The sequence below is a fragment of the Mandrillus leucophaeus genome, unplaced genomic scaffold (genome assembly GCF_000951045.1).
Source record: "Mandrillus leucophaeus isolate KB7577 unplaced genomic scaffold, Mleu.le_1.0 Scaffold698, whole genome shotgun sequence".
Taxonomy (NCBI): Eukaryota; Metazoa; Chordata; class Mammalia; order Primates; family Cercopithecidae; genus Mandrillus; species Mandrillus leucophaeus.
The window spans coordinates 485,268-509,486 of record NW_012107563.1 but is presented as its reverse complement, the minus strand read 5'-3'; the positions used below and the strand labels follow the sequence as shown (position 1 = coordinate 509,486).

Below are 24,219 nucleotides of genomic sequence, written 5' to 3'. Positions count from 1 at the left end.
GAGTTTCTTCAGCTATTTAAAAAAAAAAAAAAAAAAAAAAAAATAGGATTTCTTCGAACATTTACTTCTTCCAGCACACTAAAAATAAGATTTAATTAATGCCTTGAGTTTTTAGAGCATACTTGATGCATAAATGTGGCACGCCTGTAAGAAATATTGAAAGTTTTTTTAAGTTAACATTTAAAATTATTAAAAATTTTCATCTGATGGGTTCAATTCTACTAAACAACAATCTTGATAGTTTTCACTGTAGTCTTCAAGGGGGAAGAATACATCCTATTAAATGATAGTTTGAGGCTGAGTGTGGTGGCTCATGCCACCACTTTCACTCATTCTTAGCACTTTGGGAGGCCAAGGCAGGAGGATCAGCTGAGGTCAGGAGTTCGAGACCAGCCTGGTCAACATGGTGAAACACTGTCTCTACTAAAATACAAAAATTAGCTGGGCGTGGTGATTATGTGCCTGTAGACCCAGCTACTCGGGAGGCTGAGGCAGGAGAATTGCTTGAACCCGGGAGGCGGAGGTTGTAGTGAGCCGAGATGGTGCCACTACATTCCAGCCTGGGTGACAGAATGAGACTGTATCTCAAATTAAATTAAATTAAATTAAATTAAATTAAATTTAAAAAATAGTTTGAACATGCCAGATTTTAAAGTGAGAGCAGCACATCATGTGACCTGCCATACATTAATCTTACAGTATTGTTCTTGGAAACTTAAAGTGACACATTTTCACCTTTAAGCTAGAAGAAGAAGGATCTGAAGCCAGCTCTCATGTAAAATGCATCAGCTCTCAGCATCAGCCTGCAGTCTGAAGGCCTCTAAGCAGTCGAGGTGATTGTACTGCCCATGGAATCAGTGTCATGAAGCTGCCTTATACAAATGGCCTAAAATGATTATGTGCTGAGCAGGTAGACTTTCCTCTTCCAGGATAGCTATTTAGTATCATTCCATTTCATTGAATGTTGAATGGCCGTTAAGCCCCAGGTCCGGGAGTCTAAATCTTACCAAGATGAATTCAGACATTGGCCCTGGCTGTGGGGAGTCTGCATTCTTACTTTCCTAGCCTATCAATCTGACAGTCTGCTGTCAGGTGACAGAGTGGTTGGTGCCTTGAACAACCTGTGTTTGTCCTCTTTCTCTTGCAGCTTCTTGTCCCATCTCCCAACCCCCGCCGTAAAGGCCAGTGTGTCAGGGTGTCAAAGTGCAGAAGTGTCAGGCCATAAGTAGTCAAAAACAATCAGGTGTGGTTCTCTGTGAGCTGTTAGCAGAAATTCCTTGAATTTTTTTCTTGTACCTCGACAGGAGCATGAGCATTGACTTTCTTTTTGAACACAGGTGTCTTGATTCCTAGTTATTTGTGGTGATTCTCTGATCCAAGTAGGAATGGCCCAGAGATGGAGGGAGAGTGTTGGGAGGTGGAGGGGGAAAGAGGCGGCCCATTTAGTTTCTGGGGCTGGGGAGCAGGGTGGAGAAAGGGCATATCCTGATTCCCTAGTGTCTAGGGAGGTGGAGAGTGTGTGGTCAGCACGCTCACTGCCACCGGACCTATGAGAAGGTGGTGGCCTCTTTCATCACCTTTTAAATCAATAACAGAGGAGCTCCCAGTCAAGGAAAGGAGGGGGAAGATGAGGATGTGAACAGGGCTCTCCCCAGAGACATGACCAAGGGAGGCTGGTGACTGGGCAGCCTTACCTACTGGGAAGGCCTTGCAGAGGAGGCAGCCTTAGGTAGAGGGGTGTGGCTGACTGAGCCCCCTCAAGTTGAACAGAAAGGGCAGAGCATCCCAGGTGGAGGAAATGGAAAAGCCCGGCCTTGCTCCTATAACTGCAGGTGTCAATGGACATCTCTGCCGTCCCCTTGGTCCCCAGGGTTGCCTGAGAATGCAGCTGGCAGAAGAAAGAACGGGTACCCTTCCAGCCTCTCAGTCAGTCCCCACAGTTAGCCTCAGGGGTGGTGTGAATCTCCATTTGACAACTAAGGAAAGTCAGAGTAGCTAAGGAACTTGCCCAAGGAGTGCACGCCTAATAAAGAACAAAACCAAAGATGCAAACCCAGTGCATCTGATTCAGATCCCCAGTGCATGCTTCTCCCCTGTGTGCTCACCTGCCTCCCCATACATGGGCCTGCTGGAGGGGTTCTGCCATGCCCTGAGACCCTGTGCTCTGGGACCTCGTGCCTCCCTCTCAGCAGCTCACAACACTGGACTCCCAACACCTATAGAAACTTGCTGCCATAAGTGTCTAAAAACAAAAACAGAAAACATTTATGGAAATGGCTCAATCCATCATGGTCCCGAAGTTCACATAATATTTGGATTATTCGCGCCAAATGACGTAATTTTTCAGGATATAATATCTGAGATATTTGAATAAAATGAACAAGGAGCATTGTAGGACCAAGAGTCAGAGCATCACTTGGATTCTCAATCGTATGTTCCCGGGCAAGTGTAGAACCTCTGAGCTTGTTTTCTGGTGTTAAAATGAGAGCCTTGTGCCTGGCAATTCCTAATTCCTGATTTAGTGCTCATAGGATCCCTCTTTCCATGGTGGTAGACTTAAGTTGCTTCTTTGGGGACTCTCAAGGATCGTGCGAGTGATGCACGTGTGGATAGGACGCAGGAAACACAATCTAAGTTAACAGAGGAGCCCTGGGTATCCCCCATCACAGGAATAAACTTCCCTAATAGGAAATGATTGCCTTGATGTTATTGTAATTATTCTTAACACTGGATACTTGAAAAGACATGACTTCATATTGTTCTAATCTAATGGGACATAGCTCCACACATTTTAAGCAGATTTTTAACTACAGAACAATAAAACATTTAGCAAATTATGTTCAAACGTGTCTGCACACACTGATACTTTCAGCTCGATGCCAGCCCTTCTGCTCCCATATGGGCTGACCAAACGGATCAGCTGGATGAGGCAGCTTGGGTTCTGGCATCCATGAGCAACTCTGGCACCCTCCCTTCCACATGGCAGGGCAGGCTGGCTGAGGCTTGGAGCTGAACGTGGTTGGGAGAGGCCTTCATTCAAACCGAGTTTCCTTGGTACTGCTCCACTTGTTTTTAGCCCACTGGTTATTAATCCAGTGTCATTAGTGCTGGGAGAAATTCTGTCTCCTGGCTTCTTAATGACATGCCTTCATTTTTTGTGGAGCACAAAGGAAGAGGAGGACGTCAGGATGCCAGTTGCCAGCTTTGCTGATTACTGGCAGCTTTCATAAGAGCTTCACTGGGGGAAAATGGAGATTAATTTTAAAAAGATCAGAGCCTCTCTATAGATGGTATCTCCATATTGTCCTCCTAGCCTTTTCTTTCTCAGCTGTAATTTATAGATGATTCTTCAGGCTGTACGCAGTTTACAGCCTGCTAATAGGTCATTTGGAAATCAGATAAGAGGGGCAGATGATAACTAGATCACAGGAGCCTCTACATTGTAACTGAAGTTGGCTGGGCTCAGTGGCTCACACCTGTAATCCCAGCACTTTGGGAGGCCGAGGCCAGCGGATCACCTGAGGTCGGGAGTTCCACACCTGCCTGGCCAACATGGTGAAACCCCGTCTCTACTAACAATACAAAAATTACCCAGGCATGGTGGCACGCACTTGTAATTGCAGCTACTTGGGAGGCTGAGGCAGGAGAATCGCTTGAACCTGGGAGGCAGAGGTTGTAGTGAGCCGAGATTGTGCCACTGCACTCCAGCCTGGGTGACAGAGACTCTGTCTCAAAAAAAAAATTAGCTGTGTGTGGTGGTACACTATAATAGCCCCAGCTACTCCAGAGGCTGAGGTGGGAGGATCACTTGAGCCCAGGAGTTCCAGGGTGCAGTGAGCTGTGATTGCACCACTCCGCTGCTTCCTGAGTGACAGAGCAAGACCCTGACTCTAAAAAATAAAAACTGAAGGTAACTCAATGTCTCTTCATGCAGTTGGCCCCTTGTGGTTGTTTCTCTGAGGAGCCACTCTGCCAGGTCCTTTCCCTCTGTCCCTCCTCTGTGACCTCATGAACTTGACCTGGAAGCCTGGCCACTGTCCCTTAGTTGGATTTCTGTAGGTGAGAGGGGATGTCACTGTTTTGGAAGCAGTTGGGCCTCCCTGCAATTCTGAGCACTGCTGGGCCCTCATCAAGACAGTCTCAACTGGGCATGTGGCTCACGCCTGTAATCCCAGCACTCTGGGGGGCTGAGGCAGGTGGATCACCTGAGGTCAGGAGTTCAAGACCAGCCTGGCCAACATGCTGAAACCTCATCTCTTCTAAAGATACAAAAATTAGCCGGGTGTGGTGGTGCACATCTGTAATCCCGGCTACTTGGGAGGCTGAGGCACAAGAATCACTTGAACCCAGGAGGTGGAGGTTGCAGTGAGCTGAGATCACGCCGCTGCACTCCTCCCTGGGTGACAGAGTGAGACTCCATCTCAGAAAAAAACAGTCTCATGGGCTGCAGTGTAGGGAGACTGCCCAGATGTCTGGTTGTTGAGGTATGTCGGGGAAGCAGCCTTTGAAAGAAAAGGCATATAATTTTGGGGTCAGGCGTACTTAGCTTGAAATCCAGTCTCTGCCACTTTCTAGGTGTGTCATCTTGGCTATTTAACCCCTTTGAACCTCAGGTTTTTCATTTGCAGTGTGAGTTTAATGAATACATCTAGGTTGGTGCAAAAGTAATCACGGTTTTGCCATTACTCCCCCGCCTTTTTTTTTTTTTTTTTGAGACAGAGTCTTGCTCTATCGCCCAGGCTGGAGCGCAGTGGCGCCATTTTGGCTCACTGCAACCTCTGCCTCCTGGGTTCAAGCGATTCTTCTGCCTCAGCCTCCCGAGTAGCTGGGATTACAGGCATGCACCACCACGCCCGGCTAATTTTTGTATTTTTAGTAGAGGCGGGGTTTCACCATGTTGGCCAGGCTGGTCTCAAACTCCTGACCTCATGATCTGTCCACTTCAGCCTCCCAAAGTGCTGAGATTACAGGCGTAAGCCACAGTGCCCAGCCGCCATTCCTTTAAATGGCAAAAACCGCAATTACATTTGCACCAACCTAATACTTTTCAGGTCTGTTTGGCTGGATGAAACAAGCGATGTAAGTTACCTGACACCAGTGGACTCCCAGCCAGTGACATCTGTTTGAACAGCACCTTCATTTCCATTTGCCTTCATTGTCATCCATTTTATGAAAGAATCACAGTACTATGCATTTAGAAACCAAGGACAGTTATAGCAAATCCATCGTTTATGGCAATTTGTGCTGCAGAAAACTAGTTCTAAAATTTTTCATTTTCCTTCAGGTATTCTACCTCGACACTACCACTTCTCAAATTTATTTCAAAGACGTTTTATCCTTTGCACCATATTCCCTTTGAAAAGTAGGGATTTGGACCTCCTACTGTTTATTTACTATGAAATTAGAGCTAGTATTATGGGAGCTCAGTGCACACTGATAACTGCTTACAAAAGGTGATCCCTGACTCTGTGAGAATGCGCTTCTTCACAAGAACTATAGCTGTGTATGGAGTTTGAAGTAAGCCCACCTGTTTGTCATGTCCCCTCAGCATGGATCTCTGATCCAGATACTTCACAGATCTCTGGAGTAGCTGAGTGAGTGTGTGTGAGAGACTAGGCTTTATTTATTTATTTATTTGTAGAGATAGGCTCCCTCTATGTTGCCAGGTTGGTCTTGAACTCCTGGCCTCAAGCAGTCCTTCTGTTTCGGCTTCCCAAAGTGCTGGGATTATAGGCATGAGCCACTTGAGTAGGCTTTGAATGCAGCAGCTCATGCTGGGTTTGACCCCTCAAAATGGAGCTGCATAGCATATATAGTGGGTGTCTGCTTAGTGGCTCAGCATACGCCAAAACACCATGCACAATGGAGAAAGCAGGAACTGGGGATCGAAAGCTAATAGGCTCAGAATTCTAGCTCTGCTATTTGCCATGAGACACTGGGCAAAGCACATCTCTGATCCTCGGTTTCTTTCTTTGTGGAGAGAGTTATATCTATTTTGCAAGTCCTGATTATGCAGAGACATTGATCACATATCACGCAAGATCCAGTCGTCATGTTCTGTTATATCCATTTTGCAAGAATTCTTTATAAAGCCCTTAATATATGAGTGCCGATAGTAGTAATAACACTATGCAGAAGAGATGAAGAATATAGGAAATAATAAATTCATCAATATTCAGTGTTGGGAGCAAGAGACAGTGTGTGTGTTCTGTTTTGTTATATTTTGTTTTTAAAAAAAAAAAACAAACAAACAGTGAGCACCGGCCTTGGGCAGGTCGCCTGAGCTCACTCATCTCAGCTGCCTCCCCACGCGGAAGCTGGCTCCCTTGTTGTAAGGACCAGAGCACAAACATGAGAAGCCTTTGCAAACTAAAGCACTCTCCAAGAGACACTGTCAAGCCATCATTTCCATGCCTCTGTACTGTTGCTTGCATTTCTACTTTTCAATACCCACCATCTTCAGCGAGGAGTCATTTCACGTGTACTTGTAGCTATGCCATCAGGCACTTATGATATATACTAAATCATCCCAGAGGCCCGGCGTGGTGGCTCACACCTGTAATCCCAGCACTTTGGGTGGCCGAGACGGGCAGATCACTTGAGGTCAGGAGTTCAAGACTAGCCTGGCCAACATGGTGAAACCCCGTCTCTACTTAAAATACAAAAAATAGCCAGGCATGGTGGTGCGTGCCTATAATCCCAGCTACTCAGGAGGCTGAGGCGGAAAAATCACTTGAACCCAGGGGACAGAAGTTGCAGTGAGCCAAGATCGCACCACTGCACTCCAGCCTGGGTGTCAGAGTGAGATCCTGTCTCAAAAACAACAACAGCAGCAACAAAGTCATCCCAGAAAGCCATGGTCATAAAAATACTTGCCAGAATCCCATAATAAATTTTACTTACATTTTAAGTTCATTTGTTGAAACAGAAACATTTATTTCTCTTACTTGGCAACAAAGAAACACACATTTAGTCTGTGTTAGTATATGTGCCTGTGTTTACAGATCATTTTACAGGTCCATAATATGAGTGAATTTGTATCATTTTCTTTTTGTTCACCATTGTGATCTCTGTGCCTTTACCACATGAATATCAATTTGCTGTGGACAACTGCCCGATCCGGTTACAACCTGGCAAATCTTATCCAGATTTAAGAAAATGACTCTGTAACTTTAGTCTTGTTGCTATTGAGAGTCAAATGACTGAGTTTATCTTCATTGCCTTTTTCTTTCCTAGGTAGCTTTTAAGTCAACTTGTTTAAGTCAGCTTTTAAGTTTGAAGAATAAACTCATTCACAAAACACTTAGAATAATCCAAAGTAATAGATGATATTTTGGCACCAGTTTTGTGTGGATCGTTCACACATTTCCCTCTATGCCAAAAGCACGGTAGAAAGATGAAAAATATTTCAGCCACCTCTCTTGTCACACATGACAACAGGATGCCTTAAAATATATGATGCTGGGCGCAATGGCTTACATCTGAAATCCCAGAAGTTTGGAAGGCCAAGGTGGGTGGATCACCTGAGGTCAGGAGTTCGAGATCAGCCTGGCCAAAATGGTGAAACCCCGTTTCTATTAAAAATACAAAACAATTAGACGGGCATGGTGGCGCGTGCCTGTAGTCCCGGCTACTCACGGGGCTGAGGCAAGAGAATCGCTTCAACCCAGAAGGCGGAGGTTGCAGTGAGCGGAGATTGTGCCCCTGCACTCCAGCCTGGGTGACAGAGCAAGGCTCCATCTCAAAAAAAAAAAAGCATTCATTTTAGGGTGAGACTTACTATGTTTAGGCCCCATCTCTGCTACCAGACATGTGTCTTGATAAAGTTACTTGGCGTAGCTACTTTAACGAGTCCAACTAGTTGAATTATATAACTAGATAGTAGGCTCCTACAGAACGCTTCTATGTCGTTATGCTTATGAATGTATTTTTCAACTTTTATATGATTATTTCTTAGTTTAAGAAAGCCAGCAGGGACCAAAAAAAGACACTTCTTTGACCTTAAGACGGCAAAAGATGTGAAAACATGGAGATGTGTATTTTCAGAATTTTGTAGCCATCACACATTTAAGATTTTAATGGACTTCAAGATGCTAATAGATATTTTGAAATTTCTCTGGAAATTCACTTGGTTTTCAGCTCCAAGCTGAACAAGGACCACGGGCAGCCAGGTGTAGGTATTTTGTAAGCCGCAGCTTGAGATGGTCGTACCTGGTGATGCTCTGTAAGGAGCTAAGAAGGCAGGACCACACGATCCTATTAAAAGGTAGCACTGGATGGCCTTCTTTTTAGACATGCTCCACTGAAGCCTTTTAGTCTACATGGGAAGGAACCAAGGCCCAACAAGTTTAGGTGACTGTGTTAGTTATTGGCAGATTCATGTGTGGAGCCTGGGTCAGCTGATTTTCAGGACAGGGCTGTCTCCTGAACCATTCCGGCATTTGGAGAGCAATGAACACTGCATGACATGGTTCTTCCTGCTCTGTTGGAAGAAGGCATGGCATTTTAGAGCACAGAAATTCATCAAACATTGAAACATTTGCTGTTGTATTGACACCATCTTTTCTTTAGGAATGATCTTGGAAAAAACTAGGAAAAGTTATTCCATGGACCAGTGATGACCAGTTATTGTTCCTTTTGTCAACAGGCAAGATGATGATGAATGAAGTCCTGGCAGCTTCCTGTGTCCCAGGCCTTGTAGAAATAAATGAGACAGACGTGCTTCAAAGTTCTAATGTGCATCACATCGGATCTTGTTTAAGGAAGCGTTAAAAGGAACCCATCGTTACCTATTGAGAAGGCTCTGTGCTCTCAGGCATTGTTTCTGATTGAATCCAGAGGTTGCAAGCATGCCTCCCTGTATTACCTGTTGGAGCAGGTTTAATTTTATAAATTTTAAACACAAACTCTATGAGTTTCTAGTTCATAATTGTTCTTTTTGGGGATCCACTCAGATGAACAGTATTGCATCTGTAAGAGATACCCACTTCCACAGGACCAGATTTCATTGCAATATCAGTGGCAACAGACTCCATCTGTAGCATCATCCAGTACCAGTGATGGGAAGGACAGATGGCAAGGAAACCCTTCGGGGGGGAGAAAAAACGTCATATTGTGTTGGACCTACAGATTACTAGAACCATAGCTTTAGTAAACCAAGGCTTTTTTTCTTGAACACAATCTGTGTAGACTGTGTAGTTCTTGATTGGTGGCTTTAATCCGTTATCATTAGGTATCTCCTTGAACATTCTCAAACACTGAAAATCTTAAGCTTTCATTAAAAAAAAAAAAAGTAAATGCAGCTTTCAGAAAATCCAGGATTCAGTACAGTCTTCCGAGTGTTTGACTTCAGCCTCCCTGTCCTGTAATTACCAACAGCAGGTACCCGGGTGGTAGACAAGAAGCCTTGCAGGATAGATAAGGAAATGAGGAGGAACAAACATATCACATGGTATCATAAACATACTTTATAAGTACATTTCTTATTAGCTTCTTATTCGGGCAGAGATTATAAAAGTTTGCTGCAAGTATCCAGACCAGGATTTGTGTTTTGGAAATTATCAGTGTTCACAATACCTGCAGGGAAGAAAAAAATATAAAAACTCAAATATGAATACTGTTTACACCCAAAAGAACATTTTTATCATTCTTTTCTTTGTTTTTGGCTCTGTCAAAAATTAAAGTGCTTGGAATGCTGTAGTCTGTGGTCTCTTGAAATTTAATCAATGAGAACCTAGCATTTTCACAGTATGCTGTCACTTTGGACATTCATAATAAAAATTGAAACTAATTTTGGTTGTTAGTCATTTATTTGGCTGTGTAGCTTAGTGCATCTTTTGTGGTCTGTCTGTGCCTAGTAACTGAGCAGTCTGTGTGTATAGAGATGTAGAGATACATTCATAGTTGAAGCCTTTCACTGTTGTTTTCTATATTTGAACAACCACTCTTTTTATTTATTGAAAGGCCAAGAGATTTTTGAATGCCAAGGCCTTTTTGAATATGCATTCTATAACACGGATTAAAATTAATTCCTGAGGATTATATCTAAGCTTTCTTGAGTTTCTCCTTACAGCAGATTTTCTATTAAATTGATTATAATTGTATTTTCTATTACAAGTAGTAAGTAGAAAACTAGAGAAGGCTATAGGTAATATAGTGGCAATTATAGGCTTTTCAATAGGATCTTTATTTGTTTGATTCTCTGCCTGGTAGTGTTGGAATATTGTTTTATGTATTCCATCATACTGCAGTAAGAAATAAAACAGCTCCAAAGAAACACAGACATGTGAGCCTATGTAGAAACTTAGATCTTGCTTGGCACCTGTACCAAATTTGATATGGCAATGAGAAAAGATCCCTTTCCTTCTATTCTTTTGTAACTAAACCTGCAATTGGCAAACATCCATCTAGCTCCCACTTCCCACCCCGTCAAGCCCCCACCTCCCACAAAGGAACAGTATGGATTTGTGACTAACTTCACCATTCTTGTGCACATATGAGCAAATGATTTGGGAAATTAAATGGGGAAAAAAATAGAAGTTTCTGAGGTTCTTTTCGGTGGATAGGGTGACAGGAGAAACAGAATAGCAAATGAAGTTAAAAGAGGATCATTCCTTCAGCACTGGGTGCATATGCAGTCAGCACTTAGCTGGAGGTGCTTTTCCAATGACCAGGTGCACACGAAGGCCCATCTGTTGGAAGAGTAATCTTTTTAAAATCCCAAGGCAGCATAATAGGGGCAGAGGTTGATGCTTTTGTTCCCTGGATGAATTCCCTTTTCAGAAGCTCCTGCTCCCCTCGACCTGAGCATCTGGACAGGCTCTCTGTGTGAATCGGCATGAATATTGAACAGTCCGCACTCCATCCCTGCTTCAGTCCATGGCAAAGGAAAGCTTTCAAAAGTCACCGTCCTCCAGGGACTCGAAGCATTTCGAGCTGGTTTTTAAAACAGTATTAAGTGACTTTGACAAACTGAAGCTATTTGGTATTTGCACAATTAGAAAGAATCCCCCATGGGGGTTGTTTGGCTTTGTGAGTAAATGCTGGCCTCTCACTTGAATTCCAATACAGAGATCTCATTCAAATGAGATGGGTGGTCTTAGGCAATTTCTTTGTGGTTAATAAATTCCTCATAAGGGGGGAAAACTATTTCAGAATGGCCTCCGCAAAGGAATTACACATAGATGATTACTTTTATCCAGAGTAATTTGTGTTTTAAATGATTTTAAAGTATAAGCAGTTAAGAAAGTCATGAAATTTGATGCTTTAGAAGAATGCCTCCTTTCATTCATTATTAATGATTTCCCCAAATCCACTATTTCTGCATCTATGTATGAAAATTGAAGAACATTCCAGACTATGGTGGTGGCATCAAATCCAATCATTTTTATAACTGGGCTTTCTTTTGGAGGACTCTTTAAAGGTTACAGAAAGAGGCAGCTTGGCGCAGTGTGTAGACTGGCACAGTGTGTAGACTGGCACATAGTTACTGTTTTATAGATGTTTTCTGTATCTTTTAGTATCTGTGAAAAATATTATATTTACTCCTTTTATTTCTTCTGAGGCACACATCTCTTTCAAAAACTTTTTTTAATATCATAGAAATATATTCTATCTGTGAGCTATAAGGAAATAAAATGATGCTCATTTTCATCCATTCTTACATTATTTCAAAACTAAATCATTTCTCAATCCTATAAGATATAAATCAATTGCCTATTATTGTAGATGACTTAGGAAAGAAGATTGTAAACTAGAAAAAATATACTTGCATTTTTAGTCCAAACTTTTAAAACTACAAGTTCAAGTACTGTATTCAGATATATTTTCTAAAAAGATATCATTCATAAAATTAATGCAAATTTTAAAATCCACTAAAGGATCCATAGTGCTAGAAATAAATGTGGCTTTCAGATGGCTGTGACTCTCAGCTTGCACAACTGGGAAAAAGCCCGAATGTGCCTCTTGTTCATTTTGTCCGCTTGATCATGGGATGGGAAGAATATTACTGAGTGGAAGCAATTGCTATTGCAAAGATGTTTTGCAAAGCTTTATGAAGACTGTGGCAAATGTTATCTTGTATCTCAAGGGACCTTGTGTGGAGAGTTGCACTGATATTTAGAAGTTCCCACACATGGTGTCACACAGGCCAAGAGCCACAGCAGTCAGAAATGCAAGGGGGACCTCCCTGCTTCTTACAGCATCATTCCCACCCTTTCATTACAACAGAAAAGGAAAAAGCTAACGAGGAAAAGGAAGTAACTTTTGCCAGAAATGTCCATGCAATTGCGGGCTTTCTTTCCCCTGTGTAATGTGAGTGCAGAAATGTCCATGCGCTAGAGGGTTTCCTTTTTTTTTTTTTTTTTCTCCTTTAGATGGAGTCTCACTCTGTGGCCCAGGCTGGAGTGCAATGGCATGATCTCGGCTCACTGCAACCTCCACCTCCCAGGTTCAAGCAATTCTCCTGCCTCAGCCTCCCAAGTAGCTGGGATTACAGGCACCTGCCACCATGCCTGGCTAATTTTTGTATTTTTAGTAGAGATGGAGTTTCACCATGTTGGCCAGGCTGGTCTTGAACTCCTGACCGCAGGTGGTCCACCCGCCTCGGCCTCCCAAAGTGCTGGGATTACAGACATGAACCACTGCACTCAGCCCAAGGGCTTTCTTTATCCTGTGTGATGTGAGTGCACTCACAAGTACACATAGCATGGGACTGGAGGCCATAAGCAGAGTGACTAGAATCCTCTTAGGCCACAAAAAAGCAAAACTCTCAAAGGTGAGGCCTGGCTGGGGACTGCCAGGAGAGCGCAGGGACCAAGAGGCCAGCTCTGGGTTCTGCAACACGAGCTGGGCTCCAGTGCCCCAGAAAGTGATTCCCAGGTTCTCACCTCATGTACGGCAGGTGTGGCCACAACCGAAGCCCCACCTTCTTCACACTGACTCCAGGTCCTGTGCTTGTTTTTTTTTATTAGAATCTTGCAAATTTGTCTCCAAATACCAATATTCCTTCATTCATCCAACACGTATGTATCTAGTGCTTACTAAATACACAGTGCGGTGCTTGAGATCAGAGATGGAACAGTGCATTAAAATTATGCTTGAGCACGTCAGTAGAACGTGCATGTTCAATGGGAATACGGGTGTGTACTGCAGCTTAAGCACAAGATGAATGCAAAGGAAGCTCACAGAGGCAGATGCAAATCAGTAGTTTTCCTAAAAATGACTTGTTCCTTATTATCTCAACTTGCCACTATCGTAAAAAAGAAAATAGTTCTTACTGTTTAGTCTTTTGCTGTTTCCTAGCCAGTAACACATTTATAGTTTTATTTGGATTGGAGAACCAAGAGATTATATTGACTTATACTAGTGAACGCCTCTTTTCTAAACCCTGAAACTCTAGCAAGGATACAGGTCCCATCATCCATGAATGCTGCCGTTGAATTCAACATGAGAAGTGACCCGTTTCATCTGTAAACGGGGTGGGGGAACTCAAAATACTTTCAAACACAAGGACTTTGGCTTTACAACGTTTGGAAAATTACAGACAGAACACAAGAAACTATATCAAACCAAAAGAATTCAATTTCTCAAGAGATCTCTCTTATTAAAAAAAAAAATGTGTATTTCATGGAATAAGGATAGACTATGTCAAGAGAGTGGGATAGAAAGAAAGTTATTCTTTTCTGAACTTGGTTTGGTTTTCCTGGGGCCATCTTAGCAGTACACAGAAACAATGCTAGTTTTCCCAGATCCCCGTCACAATGAACAGTTGCATAGAAGTAGGGCTGATTGAATGTTTTCAGTCTAGTTGTATCTGACTTAGAAAGATGTTATCATTAAATACAAAAGGAGAAACTAAAGCCAACAGATAATCGGAGAATTGTGGATTTAATTCAGCATTAGCTACGATCTTTTTCTCAGGCAGAAGGATACATCAGATCTAAGTACAGGAATTTAACTAAATGGAATGTCAGATTTATGATATGTAGGTTTCCTTTGGAAATCCAGACATCTCTGTCCAGATGTGAAGACTGTAGAGAATACATGTTGTTTAAAGCAGATTCTTAACTTGAATAAGTACAAGCATGACCACCCCCAAATCATTTGCTAATCATTGTTTCTTTGACTTCAGCCAAGACACAAGCAATAACGTTCCTTCCATTCAACTAAAATCCTACTTAATTCCAAGTAAACGTAATAATTCCTCAGTATGCTCAATCAGACCATCAAAACCTTCGAGCTGAGGATCCCCAAGATATTACAGCAACAGACTATTTTCTAGCACAGTTGGGGCTTAAGGTTTTTCCAGTGGATCTCCAGTTTTTCAGGAATTTGAATACATTTTTTAAATGCACTAACATAAATGCTCTACTGGATATAATCCTAACAGTCTTTGCTGTTGCAAAGGCCACCAGGACCTTGAGGTGCTCCGGGTCTGGGTTAATGCCCATAGGGTTCACCATGCTGGACTGGGGGCCGCAGCAGCACCAGGCACAGAGCTCAGTTCATAAAGCACCAGCTTCTAACATAAATTGACATTAACGACAGTCACTCTCCTCCCAAGGACAGAGCAAAAAGGAAACCCACTTAATAGAACAGATGCAGTTAGTGTATTTTAGCTCATCCCTTAAACAGTCACTAAATACCGGCATCCCATTGGATTTGTCTGTGCTTACATCAAAGAAGTTTCTTCTCTTACCAAATTCCTTCCATCACCCGTAAAGAAAGCACATTCCTTCACTCAGGTGTGTCTCCTCAGCTCCTCTTAGCTCAGTCTTCAGTTTGCTTCTTCTTTATTCCTTGCCCTTGGTTTCCACTTGGATTATTTGGTAAATGTGTGTTGCTGAAGATGCTTGCCATTGCTTCCAGGGTTGGTCCCAAACGTGTCTGCATATTAGAATCACCTGGGAAGCTTCAACAATCCTGAATCCTGTGTCCCTTCCGCAAAGATTATGACTGCTAGAGTGTGCCCTGGGCATTGGGAGTTTTAGAGGCTCTCCTGGTGGATTCTAATATGCAGACAAGTTTGGGAATCCCTGGGCTACAGGGAAGAAAGGAAAGGTTTCGAAGTGCTGGGCCTCCTGTGGGTTGTGTGATTTGGAGCAAGTCATCTAACCCCGCCCAGCCTTGGTTTCTCTGTGTGATAAAGACAGTTGTGCCGGCAGTTTTCCCATCTGCATAATGAAAACCATGTTTACATGAGGTGGTTAGTAATACCACATGTAATGGGTTTGGCACAGGCTGGGCACTCGGGAAATGATAGCCATCATGCATCCCTAAGGTAAAATAAAGGCAAGGAAACACTGCGAATGATTAAGTGAGGTCAGTTTAATGGAAACGAAAACAAGTAGGTGACAGCCAGGCTCTCTGTCACATGGGATGTGGTTTCTTTCCCTGAGACAATTGAATTGTTCATCTATTTCTAGCTTGTTGGAAAGAATGTTACCACCTTATACTCAGAGATAAGGCTATTGTGTTCATCTGTTTTTCCAGGGTGGGGTGGGTCTGCCCAGGGCTTTGTGAACAGGATCTGCCTGGTAGATAAATCTGAGGAGTATTGGGAAGTGGACTCTTTGGCAAGGGCTGATTGATTTCATGAGTTTGGTGGGTACATGGCTGATCACACGTCACTAGGGTGAATGTGACTCCTATACTCAGACTTGGGGAAAGATAGAAAGTCTATCTCATTTTGTTCTTGGTGAGTGGTCTCTTATGGTGGCATAATAAGGGGAGGTTGGTGGTGTGTTAGAATCATAGAGAGAGAGAATGTCAGAGCTGAAAGAAACTGAGATCATCACCGGAGCCCCAGGAGTTCTTAACAGTGAACGCTCTGAGATTATAGGAAACACCTTCAACATATTTAACATTTTCTTTGATGAGGGCCATGGCTTCTTGTCTGATTCCATAAGAGCTTGCTAGCCCTCCAATACCAAAGAATCGAGTTTATGAATAAGGAAACAGTCAAAGGAACTGTTTAAAGCCACGTGGGCAGTTAGAAGCAAAACAGGACTAGAACTTAGGTGACCACAGTTTTTCCCAACCTCTACTCCCCCAGTTTTATAGCAAGTCTTAAGGATTAACTGTGGCAAGGGACTGTTTAAGCCACAGGTTCAACTAGTTCACTGGATAATCACAGCCCCAAGCAGACAGTGCTGGCATGCTACCAAATGAGGTTTCCATTTTTCTTTAGCTAAGGACATTGTGTCTCCTGAAGGTACTCGGAAGAAGGTAGAACTTCTGTTGCTGTTTGGAAATTCTCATTATTTTAACCTACAGTGAAACATCAGTCAGGATTTTGGGGGCTAACAGGAATCTGGACAGACATAAAGGAATTTAAACCACAAGTGCAGTCCGGGTGCGTTGGCTCATGCTTGTAATCACAGCACTTTGGGAGGCCGAGGCAGGCAGATCACCTGAGGTTGGGAGTTCGAGACCAGCCTGACCAACATGGAGAAACCCCGTCTCTATTGAAAATACAAAATTAGCCGAGCGTGGGTGGCATATACCTGTAGTCCCAGCTACTCGGGAGGCTGAGGCAGGAGGATCGCTTGAATCCCAGAGGCGGAGGTTGCGGTGAGCCAAGATTGCATCGTTGCACTCCAGCCTGGGCAACAAGAGCAAAACTCCGTCTCAAAAAAAAAAAAAAAAAAACACTTCAACAACAACAAAAAAACCCATAAGTGCAAAGTAGGCAAAGGCCTAAAAAATAACAAAGATAGTTTGTATGTCCTGTTTCTTTCTTTACTGTAATTTTCATGTAGGCTCAAGAGGTATGTAAAGTTTTGGCAGAATAAAGGAACTTTACAACCATTCGCAGGAGTCTATTAAACCCTGAGCTCTACAACATTTTTGGGATTCGTGGTGTTTTAATTGTGTTCATTTAAAATGTATCCATTTTTTTAATAGATCACATCTAATTTGTGCCAGACACTGTCTAGCACCAGAAATACAGCAACGGACACAACAAAGCCTCTGCTTTCATAGGGGTTTTTATCTTGTGGGAAGAGAAGGACAGTGACATTCATGTAATATTTTGGTTGAACGTGAGTGCCATAAAGAACAGAGCCGGGCAGGGAGGATGAAATGGACAGCAGTGGGGGTGCCATGGCTAATATTTTATATGTGATGGTGAGGGAAGACCTCACTGGGGAGGTCTATTTGCATAGAGTTCAGAAGGATATAGGAAGGAAGCCATGGTTGATCACCGAAAAAATGAAAGGGTGTATGAGTTCATTCGGCTGTTTGGCACGACTGGGTCAGTTTCAGTGGTTTATGGTATACTGGTTTTCTTCCTCATTGGCCCAAGAACATTTGTGGGTTTTGTTTTGTTTTTGTTTTTTTTTTGTTTTTGTTTTTGTTTTTTGAGACAGAGTTTCACTCTTGTTGGCCAGGCTGGAGTGCAATTGCACGATCTCAGCTCACTGCAACCTCCGCCTCCCATGTTCAAGCGATTCTCCTGCCTCAGCCTCCTGAGTAGTTGGAATTACAGGCACCCACCACCACGCCCCCACCACCATGCCTGGCTAATTTTTTTGTATTTTTAGTAGAGATGGGGTTTCACCACATTGGTCAGGCTGGTCTCGAACTCCTGACCTCAGGTGATCCGCCCCTCTCGACCTCCCAAAGTGCTGCAATTACATGCGTGAGCCACCGCACCTGGCCCCAGGAACATTTTAAAGACCACTTAGAGTTCAGCTTTGCAAGGAGGCTGTGCTGAGTTGGTGGGAGCAGCACTATTGTGAGTTCCATGCATTGCTGGGAGGGCTGGTACTATGTGGGTGTCTGTAAGCAGGAACAGGACTGGCTTTGGAGTCACCACATGAAACTGTGTCTCACATCCACCTCTCCCATCATGAGCTCTGTGACCATGGCATGTTATTTTATTTTATTTTATTTTTTTCAGATGGAGTCTGGCTCTGTCGCCCAGGCCAGAGTGCAGTGGCACCATCTCGGCTCACTGCAACCCCCGCCTCCCAGGTTCAAATGATTCTGTGCCTCAGAGTCCCAAGTAGCTGGGACTACAGTCACCCACCACCATGCCCAGCTAATTTTTGTATTTTTAGTTGAGATGGGGTCTCACCATGTTGCCCAGGCTGGTCTCGAAGTCCTGAGTTCAGATGATCTGCCCGCCTCAGCCTCCCTAGATGGTGAGATTACAGGCGTGAACCACCGTGCCTGGCTGGCATGTTATTTTAATTCTTTACACATCTCTAAAATGAAGAGAATGATAATGCCTCCCTCACAGCGTTGTTGGGAGAATTATATCAGATGGATACGTTTGAAGTCTCAGCTCATTGCCTGTGACAAAAGGCGTCTTCAGTAAATGTCAATAGTCAGTGCAGCGGCAGCGGGAACAGTGCAGTGAGAGTGCGACCCAAAGGTGTGTCCAGCTCTTGGGTTTTGTTCAGAACTCACTCACCTCCTGCAGTCCATCTATGGCCACTGGAGAGTCCACGACTGTGATACTTGTAGGGACAAAAGATGAGTTTGATCTTTGTGTTCCGTGCAGTGCTCTTTACATGTGGTAAGGGATAGAAAGCAGCATTTGATGGAGAAGTGAATTACTGACTAAAATTCATCTGGGAAAGAGACAAAGTAGACAAAGTTTTCCAATAGAGGAAAATGTCTTATTAAAGTCTCAGGAAATGAATTGCTTTTTATTTAATATTTCCTTAAAGGTTTTTTTTTTTTTTTTTTTTTTTGAGACAGAGTTTCGCTCTTGTCACCCAGGCTAGAGTGTGGTGTCGTGATCTCAGCTCACTGCAACCTCTGCTTCCTGAGTTCAAGCAATTCTTGTGCCTTAGTCTCCTGAGTAGCTGGGACTACCAGTGGGGGCCACAACGCCTGGCTAATTTTGAATTTGAATTTTTTTAGTAGAGACGGGGTTTCACCATGTTGGCCAGTCTGGTCTCGAACTCCTGACCTCAAGTGATCCACCTGCCTTGGCCTTCCAAAGTGCTGGGATTACAGGCGTGAGTCACCATGCCTGGCCTCCCTAATGTTTTTTAATGATTGTTTCAAATTCCATTTTTACAATAATGAGGGTCGCATTAAAAAGTAAGGGCCGGGCACGGTGGCTTATGCCTGTAATCCTAGCACTTTGGGAGGCCGAGGTGGGTGGATCACAAGGTCAGGAGTTCGCTTGAGCCCAGGAGTTCAAGACCAGCCTGGGCAATATGTCAAAACTCCATCAGTATAAAAAATGCAAAAATTAGTCAGGCGTGGTGGTAGACGCCTGTAGTTCTAGCTACTCAGGAGGCTGAAGTCGGGGGATCCTGAGCCTAGGAGGTCGAGGCTGTGGTGAGCCATGATTGTGCCGCTACACTCCAGCCTGAGTGACAGAGTGAAACCCTGTCTCAAATTAAAAAGTTGAAAAACAAGAAAATAAAAATGAAGTAAAAAATTTTTTAAAGTAAGGATCAGTAACATCCCTTTTATTATAGTAGTTTTGAATTTCAGGGTAAAATGTGCCTGGTATAGGCACATATATAGTGGTCCCTAATATATGTCTATATTTTGAGACAGGGTCTCACTCTGTTGCACGGACCTGAGTGCAGTGGTGCAATCACAACTCACTGTAGCCTTCACCTCCTGGGCTCAAGCAACCCTCTTGCCTCAGTCTCCCGAGTCAGGGGGGATTGCTTGAAGCCAGGAGTTTGAGACCAACTTGGGTGAAAAGCGAGACCTTATCTCTACAAAAAATACAAAATAATTAGCTGGGCCTTATGTTTAACCAAAATACACCTTGTGGCAGAATCACAGAGGCGAGTGACAAACTGCCTCCTCCTAAATGACAACCAGGGTTAATTAAGTTACTGAGGCTTGGTTTTAATAATTGCCACTTACAAGGAATTTTTGAAAAAAATTTTTTAATTTTTTTTTTTTTTTTTTTTGAGACAGGGTCTCACTCTGTTACCCAGGCTGGAGTGCAGTGGCACAAACACAGCTCACTGTAGCCTCGACTCCTGGCCTCGAGCAGTCCTCCCACCTCAGCCTCCCAAGCAACAGGGACTATAGGTGTGCACCACCATGGCCCGCTAATTTTTTTACTTTTTGTAGAGACAGAGTCTCCCTTTGTTGCCCAGATTGGCCTTGAACTATTGGGCCCAAGCCATCCTCCTGCCTCAGCCTCCCAAAGTGCTGGGATTACAGGCGTGAACCACATTCAAGGAACTTTCAGATGCTGAGATGGAAAGTGGTGTGGGAGCTCCAAGTACCTTGTTATGATTTTTAAAAGTCCCAGAGGAGATTGGCCTTGAGGGGACAGAAGCTTCCTAGCATTACAAGGACCTCTGGCTTGAAGCACGGTGGGGAGGGGACCCTGATTTCCCAGACGGGAGGCCCAGCGTGCCTGTCAAGGACAGCCTGCAGGGAACCTGAGGGACTGCAAGCCACTGCCTGACTGTCTCAGGATCATGCCAGTGAAAAGGTGTCATTCAAGCCAGATCCATTTCAGGCATCCGTTACCAGGACTGTGACAAGTCTTGGACTGATGGTGAGGGAACGAATGCCCATTTTAGACGCAGCCATTGGCATGTTTGCACGAAGCGTGGCGCAAAGGCAGCGTTCTGCACTTTCTTGCTGTTTCTGCATGGACTTCCGTTTCTCAGCATGGCTGTCAGGAGGCACCTGGCAGCAGTTTGCATCTAGGGAGCTCTTACCCTCAAGAAGCCCTGGTTTTTCCTTTCCTTTCACAGGACAAAGCCTCCTTGTATATTAGGGACCCAGAGAGGACACGGATTTCGAATCCTTAGAGGATGCTGAAAAGCTTGCCTTGAGTCTATATATATATATCTTTTTTTTTTTTTTTTTTTTTACTGATTTACATGTCACATTTTCCTCTTGTATCTACTCATTCTAGTGCAGAGAAATATTTGGAAAGTGGAAAGTGGGACGAGAGAAGGGGAAATAGAGGGCCCAGGGCCACACACCTGGGAGTAATCAGATCCGCTGTGTCCGCAGCTCCTCCTTTGCATCGGCTGTGCTGCCCGCGCTTGCTTCCTGACGACTTTAGGTTTGGGATTTCCACCATCTTTAGAGAATCCACATGCTTGTGTGGGAAAGATGGTGCAGTGACCACGTCAGATCTGAAGAAAGATGCATGCTAATTTAATGGGATTCAATTCAATTTTTATTTTTATGGAAGTCATCTGCTCACAACGTCACTCACCCAAAACCCAGGACCAGCCCTCCTCTCTGTCCTTATCAACAGTCTGGGTATGGCAAGCATGACTTACTCATGAAATTCACAGGGTCCCTGGCTCAGGGAGCTGGCCGATCCCTCAGAAGACCTTAATAAAAATGCAAATGGCCTTGACTCATTTTTAAAATGTGCCCACAAAAACAGAATGGAAGTTCTTGGGTTAAGTGCCAGATGATCGGTCCCTGAAACAATTCCTCATCCCCTCCCCACTAGGGAAGAGAATGGGGAAAGTAACTGGCGAGTGGAGGATGTGGGCCACTTTGGGGTAACTGACCTCAACAGAGACCAGCCTTCTACAAAAGTAGGCTCAGGATGGAGGGCACCAGGACTGGGGCTTTTTCTGAGAGAAGGCACCATGTCTCACCCTCCCCGCCACCCCGCCGTCACACAAACTCAGCTAGTGGCACAAACACACAAAAGAATAGCTCTTACTCCTTTTAGATATTAATAGCATTTTAGATATATTTCCTCACTTACTCCTAAGGTCTGTGAGGGTTCTCTCTCATAGGCTGGTGGGATTTAGAAAGGGAGGGTAACTTGTCCTGTGTCTCGGCTAGTGGAAGCTGGGGGGACTGGAGCTGAGCCCCATGTCTGTGCACCTACGGACCTTCCAGCCTGGGATCACCCAGGCACAACCTGAGGGAAGGACAGGTCAACAGCTGGAGGTGTGAGCACCGGAAGCTCAGAGCCAGAATAGGCCAGGAGCTGGGTGAAGGGGGAAGGCCTTCACATGCTGGAGGAAGTTCCCAGCCAAGACTTCCTCTTCTGAGAGGCCAGATATCTGGGCAGTCCGGAAGAGGAAATGACGAATGAGTTGTTGATAAAAAATGGTCAAACCCAGGGAATCTCAGATGCCCTTTCTCATTCTTCGGCTGCATCGACTAGACAAAAAGGTAGCCCAGGAATTCCACCTCGGGCTCCAGGTGCTGCAGTTGTCAGGGAGGTGTTGGGGAACTGGGGACCAGACCAAAGGTCTCTGTAGGATGTCTGATCTCTCCTCTGGTAGGAAGGCCGTTGGTGGGAGTGTTTCCACTAAAAGCAAGAGAGCTGAAGAGTTGATGAGGTGGAGTGGGAAGAGGGGGCAGAACAAAATCTGAGTACCAGGTGGGTCATTTATTCAACCTTTAACAAATATTGATGAGGCACTGGAATATAGCTCATGAACAAGCACAGACTGTTACTCATGGGACATATGTTTTAATGCATGAGCAACATGCATGTCTTGTATATTCTAATAGGAAAAGTGAGCAAGAAATGGATAAAATGGGGCCAGGCACAGTGGCTTATGCCTATAATCTCAGCACTTTGGGAGGCCATGGCAGGTAGATTGCTTGAGTCCAGGACTTCAAGACTAGCATGAGCAACATAGCAAAACCTTGTCTCTATGAAAATTTGTTTTAAAAAATTAGCTGAGTGTGGTGGTACATGCCTGTAATCCCAGCTACTCAGGAGGCTGAGGCAGGAGGGTCATCAGAGCCTAGGAAGTGGACATTGCAGTGAACCTAGATTGTACCACTGCACTCCAGCCTGGGCCACAGAGCAAGACCCTGTCTCAAAAACAAACACAAAAACAAAAACAAGAATGATTGGCTGGGCACAGTGGCTCACGCCTATAATCCCAGCACTTTGGGAGGCCAAGGCAGGTGGATCACCTGAGATCAGGAGGTCGAGACCAGCCTGGCCAACATGGTGAAACCCTGTCTCTACAAAAATACAAAAAATTCACTCAGCGTAGTGGCAGGTGCCTGTAACCCCAGGTACTCCGGGGGCTGAGGCAGGAGAATCACTCGAACCTGGGAGGTGGAAGTTGCAGTGAGCCAAGATTGTGCCATTGTACTCCTGCCTGGATGACAAGAGTGAAATCTGTCTCAAAAAAAAACAAAAGAATGATAAAATAATTTCAAGTTTTAATAAGTGCAATGATGAAAACAAACAAGAGGCTGAAGGTCTGAGGAATTTTAAGAGAGAGAATGATGTCTTTAGCCTCAATAGGACTTCCTGGAGGGCCAGGTATAGAGGTTGCAAGGAGGGAAGAGTCAAAGATGACTCCCCAGTTTCCTACGGGCTGGGCATGGCGCCGTTTTCTGAGACAAGGAAGCACTCATCAAAGCAAAGGAGCCCTGTGGTGGTCATCTGGGGGGTCTTGAAGAGCCAGGGGGATGAGCGCATGGTATCCTTTGGATGCACTGGTCAGGGGCGATGTAGGGAAACACAGAGATGGAAGCTCTGCCAAGAATTAATCCAGTGAGGTTTGTTAGATAAAGCCCTCAGCACAGTGCTAGGAACATGGTGATGACTCAATACATGGTAGCTGCTTTTCTGTTAGGAACGGGCCAGACTCCTGATAAGAGCCAGGATGGAATAGACAGAATAGGAAAGGACAGGGTGAGGCATGCCAGGCAACCTGGGTCTCTCTGATAAGTGCTGTGTGTCCTCTGAGGATCACCAAGGGAAAACTAGAAAGCGGGTCAGGATGGAGTGGGGTTTCCCTCCCTGCGCACCTGCAGTGGGGCCTAGGCATCCCTCTGCGCTGGGAGGCACATGTGTTCTCCAGGCTGGAGGCACGGGCTGGAAGCTTCTGGATCTGACTCTCGCCTGCAGCTGCTCCAGCAGCATTTGAGCACAGTAGGGAGCTGGGTCTTGCTGTCCTCAGCATTAGCAAGCCAGGGAGCAGTTCCCTCACACTGTTAAGCTCCTTCCCATGGAGGAGATTTTCTCCAGAAGATTCCTTCCGCGGGGGTGTCTGCGGTTTCCCTTCCTGTTTGATCCCCGTTCCCCCTCCCTTTGCTCAGCTCCCCCGACCTCTCAGACACAGGACAGTGACAACACAGCACACAATGTGACCTGCCGAGGCCAAAAAGTTTTCTGTCATTCCAATTATTCCTGTATCAGAATACACATGCAATTAAAAACTTTTCCTTTTTAAAACTTATAAGTTGAAAGAGGACCTTGGTCTAAAATCTTTGCTCTCAAAATAGATTTCTACTGACTTTAAATTGGAGTCGGACCCAGATGAG

At 44.4% G+C, this 24,219-nt stretch overlaps 1 protein-coding gene and 1 long non-coding RNA gene across 2 annotated transcripts in view; both read left to right on the top strand.

Moving 5' to 3' along the window:
- LOC105527878 overlaps positions 1-9,790 on the top strand; it is a 46,195-nt gene extending 36,405 nt beyond the window's left edge. Inside the window, exon 2 of the long non-coding RNA XR_001004278.1 lies at positions 8,648-9,790. This is a non-coding gene — a long non-coding RNA (uncharacterized LOC105527878). The remainder of the gene's footprint in view (positions 1-8,647) is intronic.
- The window catches only part of LOC105527879 (T-lymphoma invasion and metastasis-inducing protein 2-like), a 564,729-nt gene that overhangs the window by 155,168 nt on the left and 385,342 nt on the right, over positions 1-24,219 (top strand). The gene's annotated exons all lie outside the window — the stretch shown is intronic.